The sequence below is a fragment of the Mobula birostris genome, chromosome 10, assembly GCF_030028105.1.
Source record: "Mobula birostris isolate sMobBir1 chromosome 10, sMobBir1.hap1, whole genome shotgun sequence".
NCBI lineage: Eukaryota > Metazoa > Chordata > Chondrichthyes > Myliobatiformes > Myliobatidae > Mobula > Mobula birostris.
This window is the reverse complement of record NC_092379.1, coordinates 34,595,940-34,618,063: the sequence shown is the minus strand read 5'-3', so window position 1 is coordinate 34,618,063 and position 22,124 is coordinate 34,595,940. Positions and strand designations below refer to the sequence as shown.

At 42.9% G+C, this 22,124-nt stretch overlaps 1 long non-coding RNA gene across 1 annotated transcript; it reads right to left on the bottom strand.

Annotated features, from left to right (window-relative positions):
* Nucleotides 1-223: 223 nt before the first annotated feature.
* LOC140203953 (uncharacterized) lies at nucleotides 224-21,079 on the bottom strand. Its single transcript, XR_011887461.1, has 3 exons — nucleotides 20,446-21,079; nucleotides 18,154-18,311; nucleotides 224-1,786 (listed from the first exon to the last, which is right to left on the bottom strand). It is a non-coding gene; the product is annotated as an uncharacterized lncRNA (long non-coding RNA).
* Nucleotides 21,080-22,124: the final 1,045 nt, after the last annotated feature.

Sequence of the window (22,124 nt, the reverse complement as noted above, 5' to 3'; positions counted from 1 at the left end):
TTCTGCTCTGTAATGTAACTTCAGAAACTAATAAATAGAAAAACACAGGACCCTGGGGATGTGTGTACTTAATTTCTCTTTCAGTGAGGCACTCACATATGACCTGATGGCGTAATGATGTATGCCATTCAAGTACTTTTACATAAAACCCACAATAAATTATGGAAACATAGAATGCTCAATCAAACAATATATTTACAATATTAATCATTTATTACTCAAATGTTATATACACTACACTCCCCCTTGTTTAGCATCTCAACTACAAACACTTATATAGTATACTATATAACTACAATATACACATCAGCAGCATAGTAAATTTTAAACTGTCCCAATCAGGCCTAAAGATTTAAACACTGTACAGGATTTCTTACTCTTGTGGGATACCTTTCGAGACGGGGGTCACTCTGCTTGGCGGGTAAGACTTGCGGCTGTGAAACCATTTCAGGTTCTGGGGCTTTCTCCCTGGTGGTTGTAGGAGTTGACACTGAGACTGCAGGAAGATGTTCTGACAGCTCTGGACATCTTTTTTCTCTTTGCTCTCCTCAACTGATTAACATGTCATCTCCAGATGACTTCAGAAGCAATCTCCACCGTGTAGGAGAGTGGTCCAGTCTGTCCTTAATGTTTCCAAGTACCCACTTTTGAACACCTCTGTAGTACTTCACCAGGACCGCTTGTCCAAGAGTGAAAAATCAAACCTCCTTGTTTGAGGAGCCCTCAAATTGTCTCAGCTGCTTGTCTTGCACACTCCTTCTGAGACAGGGTTTGAGAAGGTCCAAGCTTGAGCAATCCAGAAATAGCAGAGTGTGTGAGTTGTTGGTTGTGGAGTGTATTGCATAGCAATACATAAAGAGGAAATTTGCGAGCTTCTGATTCAGTGTAGTGTTCTGCTGACATTGCTCACAGTGTGTTTCTTTGACCTTTCCACCAAGTCTTTTGTAGCTGGATGGTACAGTACAGATGTACTATCTCTCATTCCAAACATGTTCCGCAACAAACTATGGTCCATTGTCACTGACTATGTATTCTGGAACACCAATCCTTGAGGAAAGGTTTCTCACCACATCAACAAGTTGTGAGGCTGTAATGGAGGCTATTGGGAACATTTCTGGCCACTTTGTAGCTGCATCCAAGAAATTTGTGCCCATGAATGGTCTGGCAAAATCTCCTTAACTCCTCTACCAGGGCAATGCATGCCATTCCCAGAGATGGAAAGGTGGTGCTCTTGGCATCTTCGGGAAGTACTGGCATCCAGAACGGTGCATGGCAAGCTGCTCTATCTACTGATCTATTCCAGCCCACTAGACAGAACTTCAGGCTAATGGTTTCATTTTGACCATGCTGAGATGACCGACATGTAACTCCTCCATCACTTTAGCACTCAGCTTAAATGGTACAACAAATCTGAATCCCCACATTAGGCAAGCTCCATCAAGGGCAAGTTCATCCTGGTAAAAATGGGGGAGTCGGAACCTCTGCTCCACATTCCAGGCATTTTGGGCAGCTATGTAGACCTGGCTCAGTGAGGGGTCTTTCCTGGTTTCCCTTTGGATCATTTGTGCCGAAAAAAGGAAACTTTCAATTTACATTACGGAGAACACGTGCAGAGGAATGTCCTCTTTTGTAAGTTTTTCAGGTATTTCCTTCTTCAAGGGTAACTGGACAATCGATCAGCATTTCCATGACTAGTTGCCTTCTTGAATTCAATCTTGTAATTGTGTCCTCCAAGAAACAGAGCCCATCTCTGCATTCATGCTGCTGCTGGTAATGGAATACTCTTCTGTGGATTGAAAATAGACACTAGTGGTTGATGTTCAGTAATGCGGGTAAACACTCTCCCATACAAGTACCAGTTCAAATGTTTTACACGCCAAACCAGACTCTATCAATCTCTATAACTAGCGGTAAGGGAATGTGATGCAAAGGCTACGGGGTATTCACTTCAATCACTCATAACTTGTGACATGCCTGCACCTGCACACAAGGCGAGGTGTCACAGGCAAGCTTCACTGGATGACGTGGATCATAATATGCAAGTTCACCCTCTAATGTCACCATTTCCTTCACCTTTTGGAAAGCCACCACACTTTGCTTTTTTGTCCTTTCTTCCCAGTTTGTAGGAATTAGTTCAAGGATTGCAGCATAGTAGCCATGTTTGGCAGGAACCTGTCATAATAATTGACATATCCTTAAAAGGACCAGAACTGTGATGTGTCCTTTGGCATTGGGGCATCTTACTACTGCTTGAAATTTCTCAGCACACTTGTGCAATTCTTGTGTGTCAATGGTATGACCACAGTAAGTGATGCTTGGTTTAAAGAATTTACACTGGTTGCACCACGTTCTGAACCCATAATCTTGTTTTTTTTTAAACATTGCCTTGAAATTTCTGAGATACTCCTTGTCATTCTCACAAATAAAAACAATGTCATCCAGGTACACAGAGTGCCTGGGCAGCCTTGCACACCTGGTCCATAGGTTTCTGCCAGACTGCAGGTGCAGATGCTACTCCAAAAATAAGTCTATTTTAGTGATAAAGCCCCCTTGTGAGTGTTTATGAGGAGAAACAGTTTAAACTATTCTTCCACCTCAATTATGAGGTAGTCCTTAGCCAAGTCCACTTTGCTGAAATGTTTCCTTCTAGAAACGTTTGCAAAGATATCCTCCACTCTGTGCAAAGGATAGGTAATCTACTTTCAGTACTGGGTTGATGATGATCTTACAATCACCACAGATCCTGACAGACTTATTCTTCTTGGCTACTGGGACCAATGGCATTGCCCATGAGCTCCGTTCAACCTTGAAAAGAATTCCTTCCACCTTCTGTGTGATCTAGTTCACTGACTACTTTATCACAGATAGAATAAGGAACCAGACAGGCTTTGTAAAACTTGGGTGTGGCATTTTCATTTAATACTACTTTACCCTTCATATGTTTGTGTTTTCCAAAGTAATCCTTTCAGCTGATGTGGTAACATCCAGCACCTTGCTTAATTCACTTTCAGTTGACTCTATTGCAGGAGATATGGCATGTAAATAATTCATGTATCTCCTATCTGGTTACAGGTGTCCCCTGCTTTTCGAACGTTCGCTTTATGAAACCTCACTGTTACGAAAGACCTACATTAGTACCCTGTTTTCGCTTTCAGAAGGTGTTTTCACTGTTACGAAAAAAAATCAGTGCGCGATAAAAGGCAACGCGCGCTCCAAGCAGCCGCTCTCCCCGGATTCGGAATGGCATTGCTTTAACACGTGCCTGTGAGCAGCCGTTTGCAAGATGAGTTCTATGGTGTCGGAAAAGCCTAAAAGAGCTCGTAAGGGTGTTACACTTAGCGTAAAACTAGACATAATTAAGCGTTTCGATCGTGGTGAACAAAGTAAGGACTAAGTGAGTTTGGCTTGTGGAAGCTGACGAACATGATGTTGAAGAGGTTTCAGCATCCCATGACCAAGAACTGATAGATGAAGAGCTGATGCAATTGGAAGAGGAAAGGATAACAATTGAAACTGAATGAGTAATGATATAGTACGACTTTAATTTTGAAAGGGTACGTAGGTTTAGGGGATATTTGCAGGATGGTTTGAGTGTTTACAAAGAACTGTATGATAGAAAAATGCGCGAGGATCAGCAGTCAAGCAAGCCTTCCACATCAGCCACAGCAGACGACGAACCTTGACCTTCAACTTCGAGGCAAGCAGTCATAGGCAAAGATGAGCTGCCTGCTCTAATGGAAACAGACGACGAGATGACACCCCAGTGTCCCACCACCCCAACGGCCCAGTGTCCCACCACCCCAACCCTCAGGCCACGGACAGATACCGATTCACAGAGAATGCAACGGTAGCCGGGAGGCACACAGCACATCTTTAAGAAAAAAGCCGAAATAAACATGCTAATTAATTAGGTGCCGCCAACACGTAATTGTCGGCCCAGATCAGTGCCGATTGCCCATTGTGTCACCTCTGATCTGGGCCGACAATTACGTGTCGGCGGCACCTAATTAATTAGCATGTTTATTTTGGCTTTTTTCTTAAAGATGTGCTGTGTGCCTCCCAGCTACCGCTGGACTCCTGCGTGCTTCACGGCAATGTATGGGTCAGCGGCCTGGAGGGTGGGGGCCACTGCACCACCCCAACCTGCGACAACTCAGTCTAACAGACCATCATCTGTGTGCTCGGCGCTGTCTTCCCGGTTCCAGTAAGTGATACTACACTGTACATACATTATTTCTACTTTATATCGGCTGTGTATTTTTACGTGTTAATTGGTATAATTTGGCAGTTTCATCGCTTAAAGGTTACTGGAGAGAGTGTTTTTACCAACAGCGCCTGCGTGAGATTTTCGCTACGGAGAACAGTTCAGTAATGATTGTGGAAAAGAATTTCTACTTTATATAGGTTGTGTATTTATCATATCATTCCTGCTTTTACTATATGTTACTGTTATTTTAGGTTTTATGTGTTATTTGGCATGATTTGGTAGGTTATTTTTGGGTCTGCAAACGCTCACAAAATTTTCCCATATAAATAAATGGTAATTGCTTCTTCCCTTTATGATATTTTGGCTTACGAACCGTTTCGTATGAACACTCTGCCTTCGGATGACGGGGGAAATCTGTATAGTTATCTAGCCCTTCTATTTTTACCACATGCAAGCCCAATGTGGTTTGTTGGTTGTTGTATTTTACTGTTATTAATGTTATTCCCACAGGAGTTATCTTTTCTCCAGTATAAGTTCTTAGTTGGATAACTGCAGGCTTCAGTTCAATGTCTTCGAAATGCTGTTCAAACTAATTTTGTGGAACAACTGAAACAGCTGAACCAATGTCCAATTCAATTTTAATTAATTTGACATCCACTTCTGGTGCAAATCATATTACTTGTCTTTTGTCAGTTTTTACATTGTACAAATGTCAAGGCTACCCAATCCTCATAATTCACCCTCATTATTAATAGATTTTTCAATCAGTTTTATTGAATCTGCTTTGACTATTTTTATTTTTTGTTCTCTTCCCTGTGTCGTTCATTTATTCTTGTCTGCCTGACATGCTCTTTGCATGTATCCTACTTTGTTGCATCTTCTGTAAGTTTCACTTTTTAGTCTGATTTTGCCCCTGACCCAACAATAAAACAATTTGTTCAGTTCTGCTTAGAGGGTGCAATTTTGTTTAAACTCAATTTCATTCCTGACTGCAACTCAACTGTGTCTCTGGCTGCTGTTTCCATTTGTACAGCAATTTCAACTGTTTCTTTAAATGTGGGTTCTGCTTCAATTAGGAGCAGTTTTTCAATACTTCCTAGCCAGATTCCACAAACTAAATGATTTCTCAGTGCATCATTAAGTCCATCACAGAACAGATAATGCTCAGACAATTTCTACAATTGAGCCACGTAAGCTGAAACAAACCTCCCTTCATTTTGATTCCGCTTATGAAACTTAAAGCATTCTCCAATCAATAATAATGATATGAAGCTGGGTGGCAGTGTTAGCTGTGAGGAGGATGCTAAGAGGATGCAGAGTGACTTGGATAGGTTGGGTGAGTGGGCAAATTCATGGCAGATGCAATTTAATGTGGATAAATGTGAAGTTATCCACTTTGGTAGCAAAAATAGGAAAACAGATTATTAACTGAATGGTGGCCGATTAGGAAAAGGGGAGGTGCAACGAGACCTGGATGTCATTATACACCAGTCATTGAAAGTGGGCATGCAGGTACAGCAGGCGGTGAAAAAGGCGAATGGTATGCTGGCATTTATAGCGAGAGGATTTGAGTACAGGAGCAGGGAGGTACTACTGCAGTTGTACAAGGCCTTGATGAGACCACACCTGGAGTATTGTGTGCAGTTTTGGTCCCCTAATCTGAGGAAAGACATCCTTGCCATAGAGGGAGTACAAAGAAGGTTCACCAGATTGATTCCTGGGATGGCAGGACTTTCATTTGAAGAAAGACTGGATGAACTGGGCTTGTACTCGTTGGAATTTAGAAGATTGAGGGGGGATCTGATTGAAACGTATAAAATCCTAAAGGGATTGGACAGGCTAGATGCAGGAAGATTGTTCCCGATGTTGGGGAAGTCCAGAACAAGGGGTCACAGTTTGAGGATAAAGGGGAAGCCTTTTAGGACCGAGATTAGGAAAAACTTCTTCACTCAGAGAGTGGTGAATCTGTGGAATTCTCTGCCACAGGAAGCAGTTGAGGCCAGTACATTGGCTATATTTAAGAGGGAGTTAGATATGGCCCTTGTGGCTATGGGGATCAGGGGGTATGGAGGGAAGGCTGGGGCGGGGTTCTGAGTTGAATGATCAGCCATGATCATAATAAATGGCGGTGCAGGCTTGAAGGGCCGAATGGCCTACTCCTGCACCTATTTTCTATGTTTCTATATTTCTATAATGGTTTCGGTTCTACATATTCCTGAATATGGTCACGATATCAGCAAAGATCATTACGGATGGTTTGTTTGGAGCAGTTAAACCTCTAAGCAAGTTGAATGCTTTTCCACTATTGCACTCAGTAACACTGGCACTCACTTTTCATTGGCGATTTCATTTGCTTCAAAATACCGTTCAATTCGTTCAGTGTATGCATCATCCAGCTATCTGTTGTCCAATTGAACATACCTATTTTTCTGATGTAGCCAGCCATTTTTGCTTTTTTAAAATTTATTGTTGTTACTGTTTGTGAACTGTTATGAACTTACGCATTTTGTACATTTTCTGCCTTTTTTTTTTAAATTGACCATCTCTCTCCACTTGGAAGAAAAAATGTGCTGCACTTTTTTTTAAAAACTCAAATGTCTGTCTCTCTCTCCTGAAGAAAACATGCCATACTTCAACAGGTATGTATACAGTCGTCTTGGGTTCATTTTAAAACTTCTTCTTTGCCACTGTTATGTTTTGTAACTTCACAAACTAAACAAAAGAAAAATATGGAAGCCCAGAGATGCACTTACTTAGTTTCTGCTTAGTGATTTTTGTATTTTCTCCCCATTTAGAAAATGTCCTATACTCTTATCCATTTACCAAAGTACAACCCTACACTATACAGTGGCATCCAAAAGTTTGGGCACCCCTGGTCAAAATTTCTGTTACTGTGAATAGTTAAGTGAGTAGAAGATGAATTGATCTCCAAAAATCATAAAGTTAAAGATGAAACATCCTTTTCAACATTTCAAGCAAGATTAGTGCATTGTTTTTGTTTTGTACAATTATAGAGTGAAAACAAGGAAAGGAGCACCATGCAAAAGTTTGGGCACCCCAAGAGATTTGAGCTCTCAGATCACTTTTACCAAAGTCTCAGACCTTAATTAGCTTGTTAGGGTTATGGCTTGTTCACAGTCATCGTTAGGAAAGGCCAGGTGATGCAAATTTCAAAGCTTTATAAATACCCTGACTCCTCAAACCTTGTCCCAACAATCAGCAGCCATGGGCTCCTCTAAGCAGCTGCATAGCACTGAAAATTAAAATAAATGATGCCCACAGAGCAGGAGAAGGCTATAAGAAGATAGCAAAGAGTTTTCAGGTAGCCGTTTCCTCAGTTCATAATGTAGTTAAGAAATGGCAGTTAACAGGAACGGTGGAGCTGAAGTTGAGGTCTGGAAGACCAAGAAAACTTTCCGAGAGAACTGCTCGTAGGATTGCTAGAAAGGCAAATCAAAACCCTTGTTTGACTGCAAAAGACCTTTAGGAAGATTTAGCAGACTCTGGAGTGGTGGTGCACTGTTCTACTATGCAGCGACACCTGCACAAATATGATCTTCATGGAAGAGTCATCAGAAGAAAACCTTTCCCGCGTCCTCACCACAAAATTCAGCGACATAAGTTTGCAAAGGAACATCTAAACAAGCCTGATGCATTTTGGAAACAAGTCCTGTGAAATGATGAAGTTAAAATAGAACTTTTAGGCCACAATGAGCAAAGGTATGTTTGGAGAAAAAAGGGTGCAGAATTTCCTGAAAAGAATACCTCTCCAACTGTTAAGCACGGGGGTGGATCGATCATGCTTTGGGCTTGTGTTGCAGCCAGTGGCTCTGGGAACATTTCACTGGTAGAGGGAAGAATGAACTCAATTTTATACCAGCAAATTCTGGAAGCAAACATCACACTGTCCGTTAAAAAAAAAGCTGAAGATGAAAAGAGAATGGCTGCTACAACAGGATAATGATCCTAAACACACCTCAAAATCCACAATGGACTACCTCAAGAGGAGCAAGATGAAGGTTTTGCCATGGCCCTCACAGTCCCCCAACCTAAACATCATTGAAAATCTGTGGATAGACCTCAAAAGAGCAGTGCATGCAAGACGGCCCAAAAATCTCACAGAACTAGAAGCCTTTTGCAAGGAAGAATGGGCGAAAATCCCCCAAACAATTGAAAGATTGTTGGCTACAGAAAGCGTTTACAAGCTGTGATACTTGCCAAAGGGGGTGTTACTAAGTACTGACCATGCAGGGTGCCCAAACTTTGGCTTCAAGCCCTTTTCTTTTTTTGTTATTTTGAAACTTTAAAAGATAGAAATAAAAAAGTAATCTTGCTTAAAATATTAAAGAAATGTGTCATCTTTAACTTTATGCTTTTTGGAAATCAGGTCATCTTTTACTCGCTTAGCTATTCACAGTAACAGAAATTTTGACCAGGGGTGCCCAAACTTTTGCATGCCATTGTATTCAATCTACCACTTCTTCGCCCAATCTATATATGCCCTTCTGAAGAGTTGCTGCTTCCTCAACACTACTTGCCTCTCCACCTTTCTTGGGATCAGCTGCAAACTTGTCCACAAAGACATCAGTTCCATTTACAAAATCATTCACCTATAACTTGAAAAGAAGCTGTCCTAAGAGTGGTGTCCCGAGGAACACCACTCATAGCCAGCAGCCAACCAGAAAAGGCTCCCTTTATTCCCACTCTTCTTAAGTAACCTCATGTGTACCCATCTGAAAATCCATGTAAATAATATCCTGACTGTCAATGTTGCCTGTTATTTCCCCAAAGAATTGCAACAGATTTGTCGGGCAAGATTTCTCCTTTAAGGAAACGATGCTGACCTTGGCCTATTTTGTCATATACCTCCAAGTTCCCCGAAACATAATCCTTAATAACAGAGTCCAACACCTTCCCAACCACTGAAGTCAGGCTAACTGGCCTCTAATTTCCATTCTTCTGCCTTCCTCCCTTCTGATGGAAAGCATCAAGTTGGATAAGTCACTGGAACTGGACAGGATATACCCCAGGTTACTGTGAGAAGCGAGGGAGCAGATTGTTGAGGCTCTGGCAATGATCCTTGCATCATCAATGAGGACAGGAGAGGTTCCAGAGGGTTGGAGGGTTGCGAATGTTGTCCTCTTTTTCAAGAAAGGAAGTAGGGATAGTCCAGGAAATCATAGGCCAGTGAGTCTTACTTCAGTGGTTGGTAAGTTGATGGAGAAGATCCTGAGAGGCAGGATTTATGAACATTTGGAGAAGCATAATATGATTAGGAATAATCAGCATAGCTCTGTCAAAGGCAGGTCATGCCTTACGAGCCTGATTGAATTTTTTGAGGATGTGACTAAACACATTGATGAAGGTAGAGCCATAGATGTAATACACATGGATTTTAGCAAGGCATTTGATAGGGTACCCCATGCAAGGCTTATTGAGAAAGTAAGGAGGCATGGGATCCAAGGTGACATTGCTTTGTGGATCCAGAACTGGCTTGCCCACAGAAGGCAAAGAGTGGTTGTAGACGGTACCATATTCTGCATGGAGGCTAGTGACCAGTGGTGTGCCTCAGGGATCTGTCCTGGGACCCCTACTCTTTGTGATTTTTATAAATGACCTGGATGAGGAAGTGGAGGGATGGGTTAGTAAATTTGCTGATGACACAAGGTTGGGGGTGTTGTGGATAGTGTGGAGGGCTGTCAGAGGTTACAACGAGACATTGCTAGGATGCAAAACTGGGCTGAGAAGTGGCAGATGGAGTTCAACCTAGATAAGTGTGAGGTGGTTCATTTTGGTAGGTCAAATGTGATGGCAGAGTATAGTATTAATATCTTGGCAGTGTGGAGGATCAGAAGGATCTTGGGGTCCGAGTCCATAGGACACTCAAAGCTGCTACGCAGGTTGACTCTGTGGTTAAGGAGGCATATGGTGCATTGGCCTTCATCAATTGTGGGACTGAGTTTAAGAGCTGAGAGGTAATGTTGCAGCTATATAAGACCCTGATCAGACCCCACTTAGAGTACTGTGCTCAATTCTGGTCGCCTCACTACAGGAAGGACGTAGAAACCATAGAAAGGGTGCAGAGGAGATTTACAAGAATGTTGCCTGGATTGGGGAGCATTCCTTATGAGAATAGGTTGAGTGAACTCGGCCTTTTCTCCTTGGGGTGATGGAGGATGAGAGGTGACCTGATAGAGGTGTACAAGATAATGAGAGGCATTGATCATGTTGATAGTCAGAGGCTTTTCCCCAGGGCTGAAATGGCTAGCATGATAGGGCATAGTTTTAAGGTGCTTGGAAATAGGTACAGAGGAGATGTCGGGGGTAAGTTTTTTTACACAGAGAGTGGTGAGTGCGCGGAATGGGCTGCTGGCAGCGGCGGGGGAAGCAGAAACGACAGGGTCTTTTAAGAGACTCCTGGATGGTTACATGGAGCTTAGAAAAATAGAGGGTTATGGGCAAAGCCTAGGTAGTTCTAAGGGAGGGACATGTTCAGCACAGCTTTGTGGGCCGAAGGGCCTGTATTGCGCTGCAGGTTTTCTATGTTTCTATCCATAGAGCCAAACTGTTATTTTACCCAGTACCATCAACTTGCACCTGGACCACAGCACTCAATATCTCAAAACACTTATCCAAACTTATCTTAAATTTTGCAATCGAGCTTGCATCCACAATTTCTGCTTGCAGCTCATATCGCACTTTCACCATTTCCCTTATAGTAACTCAAGGAATTTGCTTGCTCCCAGATGCCAAAGCATATCAAAGTCCTCTGTTTTTCTGACGATAAACTTGTAATCCTTCATCAACTCAGGTTCCCTAATCCTGCCAATCTGGCCTTTCACTCCAACAGGAACATACTGTTTTACACTAGTGTTGTGATGTGAATTTTGATTTTTTTTGCGCACTTGTATGTTATGTCTAATTTAAGCTAGCTGCTCCAAGTGTAAGTTAACTCACATTTGTCAGCTTTGTAAAATACTGTCCTCCTGCTGCAAAAAGCAAATTCCATGGCATTTACACTCTGAGCCCAAGCCAAGAGTAAACTTTAACTCGAACTCTTCCTGAAGAATGTATCTGATTTTTAAAAGCCACCACATCAGCTGTTGGTTTACCTATAAACAGCCTCTCTCTATTAATCAGAATCAGGTTTAATATCATCAGCATATGTCATGAAATTTGTTGTTTTTGCAGCAGCAGTACAATGCGATATAATAAAAACCATGAACTATAGTAAGTATATATAAAAGTTAAATAAATAGTGCAAAAAAAGTACTGAGGTAGCATTCATGGGTTCAATGTCCACTCAGGAACATGATGGCAGAGGGGAAGAACCTTTCAGGCTCTTGCACTTCTTTCCTGATAATAGCAATGAGAAGAGAGCATGCCTTGGGTGATGGGGATCCTTAATGATGAATGCCGTCTTTTTGAGGCATCGCCTGGATATTACGGAGGCTAGTGCCCATGATGGAGTGGACTGAGTTCACGACTTTCTGTAGCTTCTTTTGAACCTGTGCAGATGACCCTCCCATACCAAACTGTCAGGCAGCCAGTTAGAATGCTCACGGTGGGACAACTGTAGAAAACTGTGAGTGCCTTAGGTGGTATAGCAAATCTCCTCAAGCTCCTAATGCTGCTCCATTTTCTTTATAACTGCATCGATACGTTGGGTCCACTTCAGGTTAGGTCCTCAGAAGTACTGACACCCAGGAACTTGAAATTGCTCACACTTTCCACTTCTGATCCCTCTGTGAGGATACATCAAGAGTAAAAGGATAACTAGGGAGAGACTGGATCAACTCAAGGATAAAGGGAGGAGACATTTGCTTGGATTCAGAGAATGTAAGTGAGATACTTAATGAGTACTTTGCTTCAGCATTTACCAAGGAAGAGGATATGGAGGACCAGGAGATCAATGCTGAGTGCATAAATACGTTAGGGCATTTACAGGTCAAGGTGGAGGTAGTGTCAGGCCTCCTAACAAGTATTGAAGTGGATAAGGCCCCAGGACCTGATGGGATTTACCACAGGTTATTGAATGAGGCAAGAGACGCGATTGCTGGGCCCTTGAATAGTATCTTTTGTCCTCTCTAGCCAGAGGCTAGGTCCCGGAGAACAGGCAAGTGGCTAATGTTGTACCTCTACTTAAGAAGGGAACAAGGGAAAATCCTGAGTACTATAGACTGGTGAGTCTCACGTCAGTGCAGGGAAATTGCTGAAGAAAATTCATGGGGATAGGGTATACAGGCATTTGGAAACCCACAGCCTAACCAGAGAGAGCCAGCGTGGTCTTGTGTGAGGCAGGTCAGGCCTTACCGACCTAATCTTGAGTTTTTTGACAAAGTATGAGTAAGGTGTTTGACAAAGACCCTCATGGGAGGCTAATCCAGAAGATTTAGATGTATGGGATCCTTGGCAAATTGGCTGTTTGGATTCAGAATTGGCTTGCGCATAAAAGGCAGAGGGTAGTGGTTGAAGGGACTTATTCAAGCTGTAGGTTTGTAATTAGTAGAGTTCTGCAGGGACTGTGCTGGGGCTTCTGCTGTTTTGTGATTTATATAAATGACCTAAATGAAAATGTCTATGTGTGGTTAGTAAATTTGCTGATAATGCCAAGATTGTGGACAGTATACAAGACTGGCAAAGAATACAGCACAATATAGATTAGTTACATATATGGGCTGAGAAATGGCAGGTGGAGTTTAACCCAGATGAATGTGAGGTATTGCACCTCAGTAGGGCAAATACAAGGAGACAGTACACTGCTAAGTACAATAAGTACAAGCCTTAACAACAGTGTTGCTGAGCAAAGAGATCTCGGAATCCAAGTTCGTAACTCCTTGAAAGTGGCTACACAGATCGATAAGGTGGTTAAGAAGGCTTATAGGTATCCCTGCTGCCCTCCAACTCTTAGACCATGTGCTCAACCACATCTGCTATCACAGCCATGTATCCTTCCTGGGTACATGTCTTTGCCACCATCTTGTATCACATGGCTTCCAGACCAGTTTTGAAGTTTCTCAGTTTGGACCCTCTGAGGACCCCAGGTACTTGCATGCAATAGACTGCTTCTCCCGCCATGTTCTACACATCATACTTTCTGTCATGAGGAGGTACCTGGGGACCCTATCCAAGTCGATTCCACAACCGGGGTTCTCTTTCTGCCGCCTGTCCGATACTTTACCCTCCATCAGATCCATGCTTTCAATTGCTGGTTCTTAGCCTTTCACATGTCCAGCAAGGATCGTCAGATCCCCCATCTACAGACTACAGGACCTACCATCTCCAACACTGGCAGGCATAGATGTCCTTAGACCATGATCCCTGCTGCCGACCTCAACGGTTCTAACAATCCTGAGCAGATTCAGAACCCAAACTCCACCACCATCGATGCAGGTTCTAATGACCCCAGACATTTTCAAAGCGCCTATTGCACAACCTCCAACTCTGACTCCAGCCTAGACCTTGACCAGTTTTATTTATCAACTGTTTTATTCCCCCTTGTTCCCTGGTTCAGTCCCTTCCTACCTTTTACCATGACACTTCACATGCTCTGGACCTTCTCAATGCCTTCAAGTTCCCTGGCCCCAATCATCTCATTTGTACCATGGATGTCCAATCTCAATACACCTCCATCCCCCATCAGGAGGGCCTTAAAGCTCTCTGCTTCTTTCCAGATAACACAGTCCCAACCTGTTCCCCTCCACCACCGCTCTCCTCCATCTGGCTGAACTGGTCCTCACCCTCAGCAATTTCTCTTTCAGCTCCTCCCACTTTCTCCAAACCAAAGGTGTAGCCATGCACACTCATGTGTCCCAGCTATGCCTGACTTTTTGTTGGGTGCATGAAACAGTCTATGTTCCAAACATACACCATATCACTCTCCAACCTTTCCTACCCTACATCGACGACTGCATTGGGGCTGCTTCCTGCACCCATGCCGAGCTTATCGACTTCATCAACCATGCCTCCAAATTCCACCCTGCCCTCAAATTTACCTGGTCCTCCCCTTTCTCGATCTCTCTGTCTTTATCTCTGGAGACAGCATATCTACTGATATCCAATAAACCCACCGATTCTCACTGCTACCTGGACAATAACTCCTCCCACCCTATCACTTGCAAAAATGCCATCCCCTTCTCTGTTCTTCCGTCTCCGCTGCATCTGCTCTCAGAAAGCTTTTCACTCTAGAACGAAGGAAATGTCCTCCTTCTGCAAAGAAAGGGCCTTTCCTTCCTCCACATCAACACTGCCCTCATCCCATCCTCCCACCACGCCACAAGGGATAGGGTTCCTCTTGTCCTCACTTAATACCCCAGTAGCCTCCCCATTCTGCATGTAATTCTCCATAATTTCTGCCATCTCCAATGGGATTCCACCACCAAGCACATCTTTCCTTCCCACTTTCCATAGGGATCGCTCCATACGCAACCCCTTGTCCATTCATCCCTCCTCATTGATGCCCGTACACCTCCTCCCTTACTATCATTCAGGGCCCCAAATAGTCCTTTCAGGTGAGGCGACACTTCACCAGAGAGTCTGTTGGGGTCATCTACCATGTACAGTGCTCCTGGTGTGGCCTCCTGTATATTGGTGAGATCCAATGTAGATTGGGAAACTGCCTCGCCGAGCACATATGCTCCGTCCGCCAGAAAAAGCAGGATCTCCCAGTGGTCACTCATTTCAATTTTCTATTTCCCATTCTCAGTCTGACGTGTCAGTCCGTGGCTTCCTCCACTGCTGCGGTGAGGCTGCGTCCAGGCTGGAAGAGCAACACCTTATATCTTTTGTCTGGGTAGCCTCCAACCTGATGGCATGAACACCGAATTCTCCAGTTCTTAGTAACTGCCCCTCCCCTCACCATTCCCCTCTCACTTCATCTCCTTACCTGCCCATCACCTACCTCAGGTGCTCCTGCCCCTTCCCTTTCTTCCATGGTCTTCTACCTTCTCCTATCAGATGTCCCTTTCTCCAGCCCTTTATCTCTTTCACCTATGAGCTTCCCAGCTCTTTACTTCACCCCTCCCCCTCTCCCGGATTTACCTATCACCTACCACCTTGCACTTTTTCCTCTTCTTCCCTACCTTCTTGCTCTAACTTCTAATATTTTTTTCCAGTTCTGATGAAGGGCCTTGGCCCAAACCATCAACTGCTTACTCTTCCATAAATGCTGCCTGGCCTGCTAAGTTTCTCCAGCATTTAGTGTGTTGCCTGGATTTTCAACATCTGCAGATGTTCCTGTTTTATAGAATGCTTGCTTTTATTAGTTGAAGCATTGAGTTCAAAAGTCAGGAGGTTATGCTGCAACTTTATAAAACTCTGCAGTATTGCATACAGTTCTGGTCGCCTGCTATAGGAAGGATGTTGAGGCTTTGGAGAGGTGCAGTAATGGTTTACCATGATGCTGCCTGTTTTAAAGCCATGTGCTATCATAAGAGACTGGATAAACTTGGGTTGTTTTCTCTGAAGTGTCGGAGGCTGAGGGGAGATCTGATAGACGTTTACAAGATTATGAGAGGCATAGATAAGAGTGTACATAGGTTATCTGTTTCACAGGGTTGAAATGTCTAATACCAGAGGGCACGCATTGAAGGTGAGAGGGGTTGGGTTCAAATTGGATGTAAGGAGTAACTTTCTTACTCAGAGAGTCATGGATGCCCGGAATGCGCTTCCTTTTAACAGGGTGACCAAAACTGACCATGATAGTCCAAGTGTGGCATCACGAAAATCTTGTACAATGGCAAAATAACCTCCCATCTTTGTTTTTCCCAGTGTGCTGATTAAGGCCAGAATGTCAAAAATTTTCTTTACTCTCCCATCTACCTGTGACTCTGCTTTAAGGGAGCAAAGCACCTGTATTTCAAGTTTCTACTGTGCTACAACAGTACCCAGAGCACTTTCATTCATTGTTAAATCTAATTTGATTTGTCCTTCTAAAACATAACACCTCACTATCAGAAGTAAATTCCATTTGCCATTCCTCAGCCCACCCACCCAGCCATAAGGATCCTGCTGCAATCATTGATACTACCCTTCACCTTCACTGTCATTTGCAAATTTTACCAATTACTGTTCTTATACTCTTATCCAAACCATTAACGTAATGACAAGAATGTAATGATGAAGCTTTGCAAGGCATTGGACAGGCTGCACTTGGAGTATTGTGAGTAGTTTTGGGCCCCTTATCTAAGAATTACCTTATATGTTGTGTGTGTTATACATATACTGTGTTGTGAATGTTGGTTTGAAGCAATGTTGTATTATTTAGCAGTAAACATTTATAAGGCTGAATGACAGTAAACTTGAACATGAACTGGAAAGGATGTGCTGTCATCGGAAAGAGACTAGAGGAGCTTCATGAGAATGATCCCAGGAATGAAGGAGATAAGTTACGCCTGTACTTAAGCTCCTGGCTTGTACTCACTGGAGTTTAGAAGAATGAGGGGGTAATCTCATTAAACCCTATCGAATATTGCAAAGCCTAGATACAGTGGACATGGAGAGAATGTTCCCAATAGAGGGAGGACTTTGGACTACTTGGTACAGTCTCAGGATTCAAGGACATCCCTTTAAAGTAGAAAAATTTCTTTAGCCAAAGGGTGGTGAATGTAGAATTCATTGCTACAGATGGCTATGGAGGCCAAGTCATTGGGTATATTTAAAGGAAAAGTTGAAAGGTTTCTTGATTACTGCAGCCACCAAAGATTACATGGAGAAGGCAGATTAGGGTTGAGAAGGATAACAAATCAGCTATGATCGAATGGTAGAGCACTCGATGAGGTGAGTAGCCTAATTCTACTCCTATGTCTTATGGTCTAAATAGCAACAGGCCCAGTATCGATACACACTAGTGTGCAACAGAGCCCCATTTTGAGAAATATTCTTCCACCATCATCCTCTGTTTCTGGACATCCAGCCAATTCTGTCGTCCGGTTCACTTGTATGTCATGTGATCTAACCTTCCAGAACAGCCTATCATACAGAATCTAATGAAGTCCATGTGGTGCACTGCAAGAATCGGTGACTGGTCAACTATTGCTTGTTGTTTTCATTAACTACAAACTGTATTTGGATGAGGCCAAAGTTGCATGGTTGGTACTTCTGCAGATGACACAAAAATTGGTGGTGTAGTGGACATTGATGAAGGTAATCCATGATCACAACAGGCTTTGGATCAACTGGGAAAGTCCAACAAGTATGAATTGGAGCACTTTGACAAATCTAATCAGGGCAGCTCTTACACAGTAAATTACATTGCCATGGAGAGTGCAGTACAACAATAAGGTCTAAGGCTTCTCTGAAATTTGTGACACAGGTAGGCAAGTGGTGAGAAAGCGTTTGGCATGCATGGCTTCATCAGCAAGAGCACTGAGAAGAAGAATTGGGATGTCATGTTCTAACAACACAAGATGTTGGTTTGACACGCTTGAAATATTGTGCACAGCTCTGGTTGTCTAACTGTGAGAAGGATGTCAAAAGGTGGAAAATGACTTTAATGTATGGCTGAAATCAGATGACCTTATACAACAGACATCTTTTTGTGAATCCTATATATTGACTTCAAAATTTACCTTGTCCTATTCAAGAACATTAACTTGCGGACCATTCATAACTTTTTCTATATCAAAGATTTCCAAGACACATTTAATAAATTCTTCCCCATCCATGGCCTTAACACTATGGCAGTTCTAGTCAATATTAAGAGTTGTTAAAATCTCCTACTAGTACAACCCTACTTTTCTCCCAGCTATCCACAATCTCCTCTATATTTACTCCTCTAATTCCTCTAACTGTTGGGGGAGGATGCTATAGTACAGTCCACCAAAATGATCACCCTCTTCTTATTTCCACCCACAGAGTCTCACTGAATGATCCCCCAGGAATATCCACCCTATGTATTACCATAATCTTCTCATTAGCCAAGAAATCAACACCCCTTCCTCTCTTACCTCCACCTTTTTGACACTTGTTGCATCTGTTTCTGCCTCTTTCTTTGATTTTCCGTTACTCAAAGTGCTTTACTGTATTCAATTCCAAGCTGCAGCGGTGAGAGTTTTTCCTTAATGAAATACAACCAGTCAAGTGTATAGCGCCATGCGTGGCTGAGCTGTAATGGGAGGAAGGAGAACAGTCAGTAGAGCAATGATTAGAGAAGCTTCTAAACATGGGGGGAGGGGGAAAGACAGGTATTCCTATTGTTGCAGAACTGATTCCAAGATGAGGCATTGCTTCCTGATTAACCTGCATCACAAGGGTGTGTGCTTAGCTCTCTGTTCTACTCAATTTATACATATAATGTGTGGTTAAGTACAGCTCCAACGCCACATTTAAGTTTGCTAATAACACTACTGTTGTTAGCCACATCAAATGTGGTGATGAATCAGAGGGAGACTGAAAACCTGGCTGGATAGTACAACAAAAACAGCCTCTCACTCAAAGTCAGTAAAGAGCTGATTATTGACCGCAGGAGGAGGAAACGTAAGGTCCATAAAGCGGTCCTCATCAGGTGATCGAAGTGGAGGTTGGTAACTTTAAATTTCTTAGCGTTATCCTATCAGAGGGTATGTTCTGGGACCAGCCAGTAAGTGCCATCACTAAGGAGGCACGGCAACACCTCTACTACCTTAGAGGTTTGCGTAGATTCAGAATGTCATCTAAAACTTTGACATATTTCTAGATGCACAGTGGAAAGTGAATTCAGTGGCCACTTTACTAAGTACGCCCGTACACCAGCTCATGCAAATATCTGATCAGCAAATCATATAGCAGCAACTTAATTCAGGCATGGGCAAGAGGATTAGTTGTTGTTTGGATCAAACAGCAGAACGGGGAAGAAATGTGAGCTCAGTGACTTTGACTGTGGAATGATTGCTGCTGCTCAACAGGGTGGTTTGAGTATCTCACACACTGCTGGCTTCCCGGGATTTTCACACACAATAGACTCTCTTCAGAGAATGGCGTGAAAAACAAAAAAGACATCCTGTGAGCAGCAGCTCTCTGGGGGGGGGGAGCCTCGTTAATGAGAGAGGTCCAAAGAGAATGGCTAAACTGGTTCAAGCTGACAGGAAAGTGACAGTAACTCAAATATGCACGTGTTACAACAGTAGTGCGCAAAAGAGCATTTCTGAACGCACGGCACATTGAACCTTGAAATTAACGTGCTACAGCAGTGGAAGACCAGCAATATACACTCAGTGGCCACTTTATTAGGAAGAGGAGGTACCTAATAGAGTGACCGCTGAGCCAAACTTGACTAGCTGCATCATGGCCTGGTATCAAAACACCAGTGCACATGAATGGGAAAAGCTGACAAAATGTGGTGAATACACCCCAGTCCATCACAGGTAAATCTACCACTGGACAGATCTGCAAGGAACACTGCTACAATAACAAGGACCCTACAATCCAGGCCATGCACTCTTCCTGCAGGCACCATTGGGAAGCAGGCACCTTATGCCCAACACCACCAGGTTCAGGAACAGTAATTACCCTTCAATCATCAGGCCCCTGAACCAGTGTGGACAACTTCACTCACCTCAATTTTGAATGGATCCCACAATTTATTGACTCACTTTCAAGGACTCATTAATTCATGTTCTCAGCTTTATTTATTTATTTGCACATTGCTGTTTGTCAGTCTTGTTTGTGTATTTTTTATTGATTCTATTGTATTTCTCTGTTCTACTGTGAATGCCTGCAAGAAAATGAATCTCAAAACCAATCTCAACTCAATTGAATCTCAATCTACGGTGTCACTCACATACTTTGATAATAGATAACACTTTGTACTATTTTGAACATTCTGTGGTCAATGATGTGGAATGCTGCAAGCAAATTTTAAGGTGTTGGAAAAGAGATTAAGAATCAGAAACTCAAATTTGGAAATTTTAACTGGTACAGGAAAAGAGGCTGGTGTAGGTGAAGAGGAGGTGGAGGGAGGGAAATAAGATGGATGAAGTATATAGATGCCGGAAGGGCTGCAGTTCAATAGAGTTGCGGGTCAAGGTTCTTACAGGAAAGTTTGCTGGTGCTGTGGGAGAAGGTTTAAACTCATTTTCTAGAGGGTCTGGTGGGTAGCACTGAAATTGAGGGGGAAAAGTGCAAAACATTAGAAAAGATAAAAAGCACAAAATGAAAATTTAGTTTCTAAGCAGAACCAGAGTCAGTAAATGATAATCACATATGATATCACACAGCCGCACAGCACAGAAATGAGCTGTTCTGCGTGTTCTGTAGCCTACCTTGCCTCAGTAATTACAGTGGTTGCCAGATGCTGGTAATACCTGCCTTCACCATCTTCTCAGGCAGTACTTTGCAGATTTCCAACTACCCTTTAGGTTCAAAAAGTATTCCTTAGATTCCCTCTAAACTGTTTACGTCTCGCTTTAAATCTGTGCATTCTGGTTTTTACTAGTACAGTAAATGTTTTCTTTTATTATCTATCGAATCCTGTACTTCATAGTTAGTAAGCCAAAAGATCAGCTGTAATTCATTAGCAAATGGACCAAAGAGCCGATCCTTGCTACTATTCCTAGAACATAACACAAAGAACCACCCAGGTGACGCCCAAACCCAACACCGGGTACCAGAGGTAAAAGATGGAAACGCGCAGGCGCAGAACAGCTTGCCACCAAAGCCCCCGCCCCCCCCCACGTGGAGCATGCGCAATGTGACTACAAAAAAACAAAGCGGAGCGGCTGTGGCTCTTAGCAATGTCGAGCGCGCGACTTCACGTCTTTAAACAGGGCGGCAGGGCCAGGCGGACTGTCCATGAGTTCCCCGGTATCATTCAATCTACGCTGCAGCACCTCTCCCATCCTACCCACCAATTCCTAGTTTCTTCTCCTGTTACCACTGAGTCCGACTCACAACAAAAGACCGGCCCAAGGCGCTTCCAGAATGCACCACGACCCCGGGAAGCATGCGCACTTTCCGCCAGGAGAATCAATATGAGCGGTTGCTACGCGCAGAGAATTGTGGATTCTGTGACAGCCATTAATCCATGGCTTGGTATGTTTTTCATTGGATGTTGTTCCTGTTTTCCGATGGCATCATCTGCAAATTATATGTAACTTTCCTCTTGCCTTCATTTTGTATTCCCAGAAGATTTTTTCTCATGTTTTATTTCCTATACCGCGCCTAGAGCAGAATCAATAAATTGTAGTAATAGTTCAAATAAAACTGCAGGTGCCCGAAAGTAATATGGATGTAAGTGGGAAGGACTGGACGAGAGGTACCGGCTTGGTTTGAGTCACTATGGGAAGAAATAAATACGATGGGCCAAAAGCAGACTGAAGACGAGGCTAGTGAATAGTCCAGATAGTGTTTAAAAGGGCATACATCGTTTAAGCCTCTCTTCAGAGACTTGTGATTCAATACTTTTAAAGCCATGGGTAACAAAACCAACATTGATTTCCATTGCCTTCCACTGCCTCAATTCATGACGTGAGATTACTTGTATATTAAAGAGCTGTAAGACTTTTACCAAGTGGTTTGAGGGATTGGAAGACATAATGGGGAGTTAGGACTAGTGATTATTCTGTATTTAATGGCTCTTCAGGCATACAATCCAAGTAATTTTCTCTTTCCATTTCCTGTGTTCCAACGGAAGTAATGTGATCTAAATAAATACTTTCTCACAACAAAACTTTATGACAAATCTTTATCAAACAAAATTTCTACCCGTGTTCATTCTTCATGTAATGTAACCAAAAATGTATGTTATAATTAGGTTGTGTTTTAACTAATGTTATATAGAATCCTACAAAAATCAGCCCACCATTTATTGTTTGCTTATCTATTAATGCAAAGCACCCATCTTATAAGCAGTCCTTATTCTGCTATGTTTAAAAAACAAGTTTGTGCTGGATCCCAAGAGGGTTTCAGTGCTTTGTGACTTGCTGTGGAGAAGACGAATTTC